Here is a 10457-nt window from a genome sequence, read left to right on the forward strand (position 1 = left end):
AGTTCAGGGCAGTGAGAGTCCTGATATTGTGTGCTAATGGACTGTGAGCCCAAATTCTGCTGTAACACATTCAACTTTCAGTGGATTGTTGCAGAGTCTACACTGCTATCACAATATTTATTTAGGGAGATAATGGGGATTTGAAAATGCACACATCTCCAGACAGTGAGAGTCCTGATAACAACTGCTGGTCAGGAGCTGAGTGGGAGGGAGGTGAGCAGATAACTACAGTACAGAAATCAATATGCTTGAGACTGGGATGCTAAGAGTTAACTCATCTCCTGTAAAGTAACTACTGTGTTCACACAGCCTGTGTCTGGGCATGCACTAGTGGAACCCAGCTGTACACCATGAAAGATAAAAGCTGTCATTTAGGAGAATGACAATAGATAGAAAAAACAAGTCAATTACAAACTTGCTTATTTTCATGCTGTCTAACTAATTAAAGCAATTTAATAAACGCCTTTAAGGCTGAGTTCACACGCTGCATGTTTTATTACAGAAATTTCAGTGATTATCACTGCTGTGCTTCAAAATTTGGCATTTATTCATATGCAAATGAGGCTCGCAAGCGCACTAGGGGCGCATCTGGGCTCTGGCAGTCCTTGGTCCTTGCTCCTCTCCGCTCCTCCATGCTGGCGCTACATATGATGGTGGTGGAGAAGGTAGGTAAAAATGCAACAAATCTGCTATTTGTTTAGGGGGGCGTACTGCAAGTACGATTATGTTTTTATTTATTTTTTTACATTTCTTTCCTTCTTTTGTGTAATCAAATCCACCTTGCAATTGTGCTCTGCATTATCAGTGAATTGCAATTTGGCCACTAGGTGGCAGCAATCTTCTTCTAAATCATCGCTGCCCTATTCAGGTCCCCTCTACACGGTTTATCTGGAAGTTTCCCCTCTTTTCTACAGGTTCACATTAATATTCTCCTGTGTAATCTAAAAACCAAATTCCAAAAAAGTTATGGTGGAGTGTAAAACATAAAGAAAACAAGAGCAATGATCTGAAAAAATCTCTTGTCGCCATATTTTATCCACAGCAGAACATAGAGCACGGATCAGAAGTTCAACATTGCACATTTTTCCATTTCACGTAAAAATAATTACCGTATTTTTCATTTTATAAGACGCACTGGATTATAAGACGCACCCCAAATTTAGAGATAAAAAAAAGGTAAAAAGAAAAAAAAAAAGGAGTCCGTCTTATACTCCGGTGGTGTCTTACAAGAGAGGGGGTCGGCAGCGGTTGTGGAGCGGGGTCACAGGAGGCAGCGGCGGTGCTGGAGTAGGGCGCTGCTCCAAGCGCTGCAGTGGGGGCTGTGCTGGCAGCGGTAGGGGCTGTGCTGGCAGCGGTAGGGGCTGTGCTGGCAGCGGTGGAGGCTGTGCTGGCTGCAGTGGGGGTTGCTGTGGAGCAGGGTGGTGCAGTGCGTGTCCCAGATGCTGTGTCGGCGGTACAGGCTTCAATGAAATGGCGCCCGGAGTCGGCACCTGTGCATATTTAGCTATCGGCACAATGACAAGCCAAGATCTCATCTGTACATGCGCCACCTCCGTGCGCCATTTTCCGTAAGTCCGCTGCTGGGAGATCAATGGTCCGGAGGCGGCGCGTGCACAGATGAGATCTTGATCCGTGAGCTCCATTTGCGCATGCACAGACTCCGGGTGCCATTATTTGAAGCCCACACCACCGACAGTGCATCTGGGACACCCGCTGTACTGTCCTGCTGCTCCACACAGCCTCCGCAGCCCCCACCGCAGCCTGCACAGCCCCCACCGCAGTCAGCACAGCCCCCACCACAGCCAGTATAGCCCCCACCACAGCCCCCAACGCAGTCAGCACAGCCCCCACCGCAGTCAGCACAGCCTCCCCACAGCCAGCATAGCTCCCACCACAGCCCGCACCGCAGTCAGCACAGCCCCCACCACAGCCAGCACAGCCCCCACCACAGCCAGCACAGCCCCCACCACAGCCCGCACATCCTCCAACGCAGTCAGCACAGCCCCCACCTCTGCCAGCACAGCCCCCACCGCAGCCCGCACAGCCCCCACAGACCCTACCACAACCAGCACAGCCCCCACCACAGCCCGCACAGCCCCTAACGCAGTCAGCACAGCCCCCACCACAGCCAGCATAGCCCCCACTACAGCCCGCACAGCCCCCACCGCAGTCAGCACAGCCCCCACCACAGCCAGTATAGCCCCCACCACAGCCCCCAACGCAGTCAGCACAGCCCCCACCGCAGTCAGCACAGCCTCCCCACAGCCAGCATAGCTCCCACCACAGCCCGCACCGCAGTCAGCACAGCCCCCACCACAGCCAGCACAGCCCCCACCACAGCCAGCACAGCCCCCACCACAGCCCGCACATCCTCCAACGCAGTCAGCACAGCCCCCACCTCTGCCAGCACAGCCCCCACCGCAGCCCGCACAGCCCCCACAGACCCTACCACAACCAGCACAGCCCCCACCACAGCCCGCACAGCCCCTAACGCAGTCAGCACAGCCCTCACCACAGCCAGCATAGCCCCCACTACAGCCCGCACAGCCCCCAACGCAGCCAGCACAGCCCCCAACGCAGTCAGCACAGCCCCCAACGCAGTCAGCATAGCCCCCAACGCAGCAAGCACAGCCCCCACCACAGCCCGCACAGCCCCAATGCAGTCAGCACAGCCCCCAACACAGCCAGCACAGCCCCCAACGCAGTCAGCACAGCCCCCAACGCAGCCAGCACAGCCCCCACCACAGCCCGCACAGCCCCCACCACAGCCCCAATGCAGTCAGCACAGCCCCCAATGCAGCCAGCACAGCCCCCAACGCAGTCAGCACAGCCCCCAACGCAGCCAGCAGTCCCCACCACAGCCCGCACAGACCCCAACGCAGTCAGCACAGCCCCCACCACAGCCAGCACAGCCCCCACCTCAGCCCGCACAGCCCCCAACGCAGTCAGCACAGCCCCCACCACAGCCAGCACAGCCCCCAACGCAGTCAGCACAGCCCCCAAAGCAGTCAGCACAGCACCCACCACAGCCAGCACAGCCCCCACCTTAGCCCGCACAGACCCCAATGCAGTCAGCACAGCCCCCAACGCAGTTAGCACAGCCCCCACCGCAGCCAGCACAGCCTCCACCGCAGTCCACACAGCCTCCACTGCAGCCAGCACAGCCCCCACCGCAGTCAGCACAGCCCCCACCGCAGTCAGCACATCCCCCACCGCAGCCCACAAAGCCTCCACCGCAGCCAGCACAGCCCCCACCACAGCCAGCACAGCAACCACCGCAGTCAGCACAGCCCCCACCACAGCCAGCACAGCCCCCACCACAGCCCACACAGCCCCCACCGCAGTCAGCACAGCCCCCATCACTTTCAGCACAGCCCCCATCACTTTCAGCACAGCCCCCACCACAACCAGCAAAGCCCCCCCCCCCCCGCAGTCAGCACAGCCTCCACCACTTTCAGCACAGCCCCCACCGCAGCCAGCACAGCTCCCACCGCAGCCCACACAGCCCCCACCGCAGCCAGAACAGCCTCCACCGCAGTCCACACAGCCTCCACTGCAGCCAGCACAGCCCTCACCGCAGCCAGCACAGCCCCACTGCAGCCAGCACAGCCCCACTGCAGTCAGCACAGCTCCCATCGCAGCCAGCACAGCGCCCATTCTACACCTCCAAGTAATCTACATTCGAATTTTAGGACGCACCCCTCATTTCCTCAAAAATTTTTGGGCGGAAAAGTGCATCTTATAATCCAAAAAATACAGTAAGTACTTTAGAAATTGATGGCAGCGACACATCTCAGAACAGTTAGGACAGGGTAAATAAAAAGCGGAAAAAGCAAGTGGTACTAATAGAATTCGCTGGATGATCAATTATTAGCTCAGTCACATGACTGCATAAAAAGAGCAGGTTATAGAGGCAGAGTCTCTCAGGAGCAAAGATAGTCGGAGGTCACCAATCTGTGGACAACTGCGTCTAAAAATTGTGGAACAATTTCAGAAAAATATTCATCAACGTTAAATTGCAGACTTTGAATATCTCACCACCTTCTGCACATAAAGTCATCAGAGATTCTGGAGAAATCCATGTGCACGAGGAACAATGCTTAAGGTCAGTATTGTATTTTTCTGTTCTACGGGCCGTCAGGCGGTACCGCATTACTAGCAGGCATGAATTGGTCGTGCAAATCACTGCATGTGGTCAGAAAATCTTCCAGAAATCATTGTTTATGACCATAACTTGCAGTGCAATCCACAAATGCAAGAGAGCGCACCATCATATAAAGAAGAAGCCAAATATCAGCACAATCCAGAAACGCTGCCGTCTACTCTGGGCCTAAGCTCATTTATAAAGGATGGAGACAAAATGGAAAACTCTTCTAAGGTTGGATGAATTAAAAAAAAAACTATCTTGGTACCAATCCTAACAGTAATTATACAATAGTGCCAAATACACCCCAGGCACTACATGTCATGACCATAAGATACAGCCAATCTTTATGGAGCTTATACAAGTATGACGGGGTATGATACAGTAACTTGCAGTAGGGGCACCTAGACTGGCCCCCAGACTAGAGACCCTACATTTTCTTTTATTCCAGAGGTACACCAGATGGTGGCAAGGTCTGAACTGCCAGCGTAGCCCTAACTCCTGAATTGTCCTGGTCTAACACCTCCTCTCTCCCACCCCTGGTGAGGGCCGGGACAGGAGTAATGATTCCCACAAATACCGACAGACAGGGGAAAACCAAGTCTCAATTCACTGCAAGCACACAAAGACAATGGAGAAATAAAGTAGAGGGAGGAAACAAAAAACAAGGACATCACCACTGCACACCAAATAGCATACAACAGTTCACCATGCACAAAGACTGGTATCGCTGGAGCAAAGCTACAGCTATAATCGGCATGAGGGACCAGGTTCCATCATCTTTTAAAAGGCGGAGGTGGCTGTGATAGGACATCAGCAACCTGTGACCCCAGCAGCAATTCACAAGCCAGCAGAAGGAATTAACTCCTGCTAGACCGATCACCAGTGAGCACAAAACTGGTCGACGCCCGGCTCTGACAGAGTAACTCAACAGCACCAAGTGTCGCGTTAGACTCTGCAGTGTGAACAGGGTCTGAAGAAGACGCCAAAACACCTGATGAGATTACAGAACACTGCATGACAACAAGTGTACCCACATGCAGTAGTCATAGTATTCCTAATATTGGCCATAATCAACCATAGGCCAGTACTGCGCTCTGCTATTTTGTCAGTGCCATAGACAATGAATGAAGCAGAATATGCTCAACTCCTCTCCATTCATGGTGGCGCTCAGGATCACTGTGGGGGGTCTGACCACTGGGATATGAAAAATGGGTAACTTTTCCTAGGAAAATCCCTTAAAAAAGCAAACACTCAAGTTCCACCAGGGGGCAGCATCTTACTGAGAGATGATTCCATGAGTTCCGAAACCAAGTGAGATTTTCAGACAATAATTTCTATGGAAAACTTCCTGATGTGAGAATCTCCATAGTGTAGAAAACTATTGCTGAGACCTTAGCCGGGCACACATTGCTTCTATCCGAAATCTGTAAATGGACTGTCCCCAAGGGACAATTGCTACCTCTGCAGCAAACTGTGGGCTTAACCATTCTTATACAGAGATGGCTGATAACCAGAGATCAGACACATCAGGTCTATATAGACAAGAAATTAACGTCAAGGTGACCCAATCTGCCTTCAATGTGTACCTACAGTGCGGAAAATAAGTACAATAGATTCTCCAGATCTTTCAAGTTGCTCCTCCATACAGATCTTCTCCAGATCTTTCAGGTCACTCCTCTATACAGATCTTCTCCAGATCTTTCAGGTCACTCCTCCATATAGATCTTCTCCAGATCTTTCAGGTCACTCCTCCATACAGATCTTCTCTAGATCTTTTAGGTCGCTCCTCCATACAGATCTTCTCTAGATCTTTTAGGTCGCTCCTCCATACAGATCTTCTCTAGATCTTTTAGGTCGCTCCTCCATACAGATCTTCTCCAGATCTTTCAGGTCACTCCTCCATATAGATCTTCTCCAGATCTTTCAGGTCACTCCTCCATACAGATCTTCTCTAGATCTTTTAGGTCGCTCCTCCATACAGATCTTCTCCAGATCTATCAGGTCACTCCTCCATACAGATGTTCTCCAGATCTTTCAGGTTGCTCCTCCATACAGACCTTCTCCAGATCTTTCAGGTCACTCCTCCATACAGATGTTTCTCCAGATCTTTCAGGTCACTCCTCCGTACAGATTTGCTCCAGATCTTTCAGGTCACTCCTCCATACAGATCTGCTCCAAATCTTTCAGGTCACTCCTCCATACAGATCTTCCCCAGATCTTTCAGGTCACTCCTCCATACAGATTTGCTCCAGATCTTTCAGGACGCTCCTCCATACAGATCTTCTCCAGATCTTTCAGGTCGCTCCTCCATACAGATATTCTCCAGATCTTTCAGGTCACTCCTCTATACAGATCTTCTCCAGATCTCTCAGATCACTCCTCTATACAGACCTTCTCCAGATCTTTCAGGTCACTCCTCCATATAGATCTTCTCCAGATCTTTCAGGTCTCTGCTCCATACAGATCTTCTCCAGATCTTTCAGGTCGCTCCTCCATACAGATCTTCTCTAGATCTTTCAGGTCGCTCCTCCATAAAGATCTTCTCCAGATCTCTCAGGTCACTCCTCCATACAGATGTTCTCCAGATCTTTCAGGTTGCTCCTCCATACAGACCTTCTCCAGATCTTTCAGGTCACTCCGCCATACAGACGTTTCTCCAGATCTTTCAGGTCACTCCTACATACAGATTTGCTCCAGATCTTTCAGGTCGCTCCTCCATACAGATCTTCTCCAGATCTTTCAGGCCACTCCTCCATACAGAACTTCTCCAGGTCTTTCAGGTCACTCCTCCATACAGATCTTCTCCAGATCTTTCAGGTCACTCCTCCATAGAGATCTCCTCTAGATCTTTCAGGTCACTCCTCCATACAGATCTTCAACAGGTCTTTCAGGTCACTCCTCCATACAGATCTTCTCCAGATCTTTCAGGTCGCTCCTCCATACAGATCTTCTCCAGATCTTTCAGGTCACTCCTCCATACAGACCTTCTCCAGAGCTTTCAGGTCACTCCTCCATACAGATCTTCTCCAGATCTTTCAGGTCACTCCTCCATACAGATCTTCTCCAGATCTTTCAGGTTGCTCCTCCATACAGATCTTCCAGGTCACTCCTCCATACAGATCTTTTCCAGATCTTTCAGGTCACTCTACCATACAGATCTTCTCCAGAACTTTCAGATTTCGGGGCTGTCACTGGGCAACATTGAGTTTCAGCTCCTCCATAGATTTTCTCTAGGGTTCAGGTCTAGACACTGGCTAGCCCACTCCAGGACCTTGAAATGCTTCTTACAGAACCGCTCCTTAGTTGCCCTAGCTGTGTGTTTTTCGGGTAACTGTAATGCTGGAAGACCCAGCCACGACCCATCTTCAATGCACTTACTGAGGGAAGGAGGTTGTCGGCCAAAATCTCAGGATACATGACCCCATCCATCCTCTGTTCAATATGATGCAGTCATCCTGTCCCATTTGTAGAAAAGCACCCCAAAGTGTGATGTTTCCACTCTCTGCTTCACGGTTGGGATGGTGTTCTTGAGATTGTACTCATCCTTCTTCTTTGTCGAAACACGGCGAGTGGAGTTGATACCAAAAAGTTCTATTTTAGTCTCATCTACCCACATGACCTTCATGTCTCCCATGGACCATCTAGATGGTCATTGACGAACTTCAAATGGACCTGGACATGTGCTGGGGACCTTGCGTGCCTTGCAGGATTTTAATCCATGATGGCATAGTGTGTTACTAACTCTAATCTTTGAGACTGTGGTCCCAACTCTCTTCAGGTCATTGACCATGTACTCCCGTGTAGTTCTGGGTTAATTCCTGATCTTTCTCAGAATCATCCTTACCTCACGAGGTAAGATCTTACATGGAGCCCCAGACCGAGTAGTGACAGTCATCTTGTGTTTCTTCCTATTTCTAATAATTGTGCCAACAGTTGTTGCCTTCTCACCAAGCTGCTCGCCAATTGTCTTGTAGCCCATCCCAGCCATGTACAGGTCTACAATTTTGTCCCTGGTGTCCTTTGACAGCTCTTTGGTCTTAGCCATGGTGGAGAGGTTGGGGTGTGATCGATTGAGTGTGTTGACAGGTGTCTTTTATACAGGTTACGGGTGCAAACAGGTGCAATTAATACAGGTAATGAGTGCAGAGTAGAAGAAATAACAGGTCTGTGAGAGCCAGAATTTGTAGATGATCATCGCAGCGGTGTGACATCCAGCTCTCCGAGAAGAGACTGTGACGCATCACCGATAAACATCTTATAGTTTCCTCAGCAAAAAAAAACACCTTCATTTTTTTTCCTCCCCACGAGTCTGGTCACACACAGCATTTCTGTGGTTTCGTCTCTAATTCCTGGGGAATTGTTCAGGGCAGAAAAGAAACACAGAAAGGGCTTTCAGAAATGTGAGTCACATGAGATCAAACAAACAGCGAAACACGTGCTCCGAAGAGAACGCGCCGCCAATCACGCCATGGAGGCAGCGACGGTTACTGGTTTTAAAGGGGTTTTCCAGGATCAGACTATTGATGGCCTATCGTTAGGTCATTGCGCTTAGATTGGTGGGGGTCTGACCTTCCGTACCCCTGATGATCAGGTGCTGAAAGGGCCAAGAACTGCAGCCGGATTATGCACTGAAGGGGGCACGGTCGGACCCCCTTTGATCTGACAATGATGACATCTAACAATGATAGGCCATCAATAATAAAGAAACCCAATAAACCCAACGTTCTGCTGTAACTCTCACTCTAAATTCATGACAAATCCACAGCAAAATCTGCAGAAAATACAGTGTTTTCGCACGAACATGTCAGCAGGTTTTTGCTATGTAATCTAAGAGCAGCGTGATGTAGAGACAGAGACCCTGTTTCCAGCGATGTGTCACTTAGTGCACTATTAGCTCTCATTTTGATAAAATCAATGTTTTCTCTGCTGCAAATCTAACAGTTATACAGAGCTCATGAATATGCTGGACTACCTGGCAGCAGGACAAGTAGACCTGTCATGATGATCTCCTGCTGATAAAACACTGATTTTATTCAAGCTACACAAAGCATCTCAATAAGTGGCGCATCACTGGAATCAAGATCTCTGCACCTACGTTATGCTGCTCTCAGATTAGGTGGCAAAAACCTAGTGACAGATTTCCTTTAAACATAATCTGTCAGCAGGTTTTATGTAATCTAAGAGCAGCATGATGTAGAGACAGAGACCCTGATTCCAGCGATGTTTCACTTACTGAGCTGTTTGCTGTTATTTTGATAAAATCAATGTTTTCTCTGCTGCAGATTTAGCAGTTATACAGAGCTCATGAATATGCTGGACTACCTGGCAGAGGCCAAGTAGTCCTCTAATGATAATCTCCCGCTGATAAAACACTGATTTTATTGAAGCTCATGAATATGCTGGACTACCTGGCAGATGCCAAGTAGTCCTCTAATGATAATCTCCCGCTGATAAAACACTGATTTTATTGAAGCTACACTAAGCAGCCCAATAAGTGACACATCACTGGAATCAGGATCTCTGCACCTACGTTATGCTGCTCTCAGATTAGGTGGCAAAAACCTATTGACAGATTCCCTTTAAACAAAATCTGTCAGAAGGTTTTTGCTATGTAACCTGAGAGACAGAGACCCTGATTCCAGAGATGTGTCACTTACTGAGCTGTTTGCTATCATTTTGATAAAGTTAATGTTTTCTCTGCTGCAGATCTAACAGTTATACAGAGATCATGAATATGCTGGACTACCTGGCAGCAGGACAAGTAGTCCTTTAATCATATTCTCCTGCTAATAAAACACTGATTTTATTGAAGCTACAACAAGTAGCCTGGTAAGTGATGCTGCTGGTATCAGGATCTCTGCTCAGATTAGGTGGCAGAAACCTAGTGACAGATTTCCTTTAATCTGTCAGCAGGTTTTATGTAATCTAAGAGTAGCATGATGTAGAGACAGAGACCCTGATTTCAGTGATGTGTCACTTACTGAGCTGTTTGCTATCATTTTGATAAAGTCAGTGTTTTCTCTGATGCAGATTTAGCAGTTATAGAGAGCTCATGAATATGCTGGACTACCTGGCAGAGGCCAAGTAGTCCTCTAATGATAATCTCCTGCTGATAAAATACTGATTTTATTGAAGCTACAACAAGCAGCCCAGTAAGTGACACATCACTGGAATCAGGATCTCTGCACCTACGTTATGCTCAGATTAGGTGGCAAAAACCTAGTGACAGATAGATTCCCTTTAAACAGAATCTGTCAGCAGGTTTTATGTTATCTGAGAGCAGCATGATGTAGGGGCTGAGAGCCGAGCC

The sequence above is a fragment of the Anomaloglossus baeobatrachus genome, chromosome 10 (genome assembly GCF_048569485.1).
Source record: "Anomaloglossus baeobatrachus isolate aAnoBae1 chromosome 10, aAnoBae1.hap1, whole genome shotgun sequence".
Taxonomy (NCBI): Eukaryota; Metazoa; Chordata; class Amphibia; order Anura; family Aromobatidae; genus Anomaloglossus; species Anomaloglossus baeobatrachus.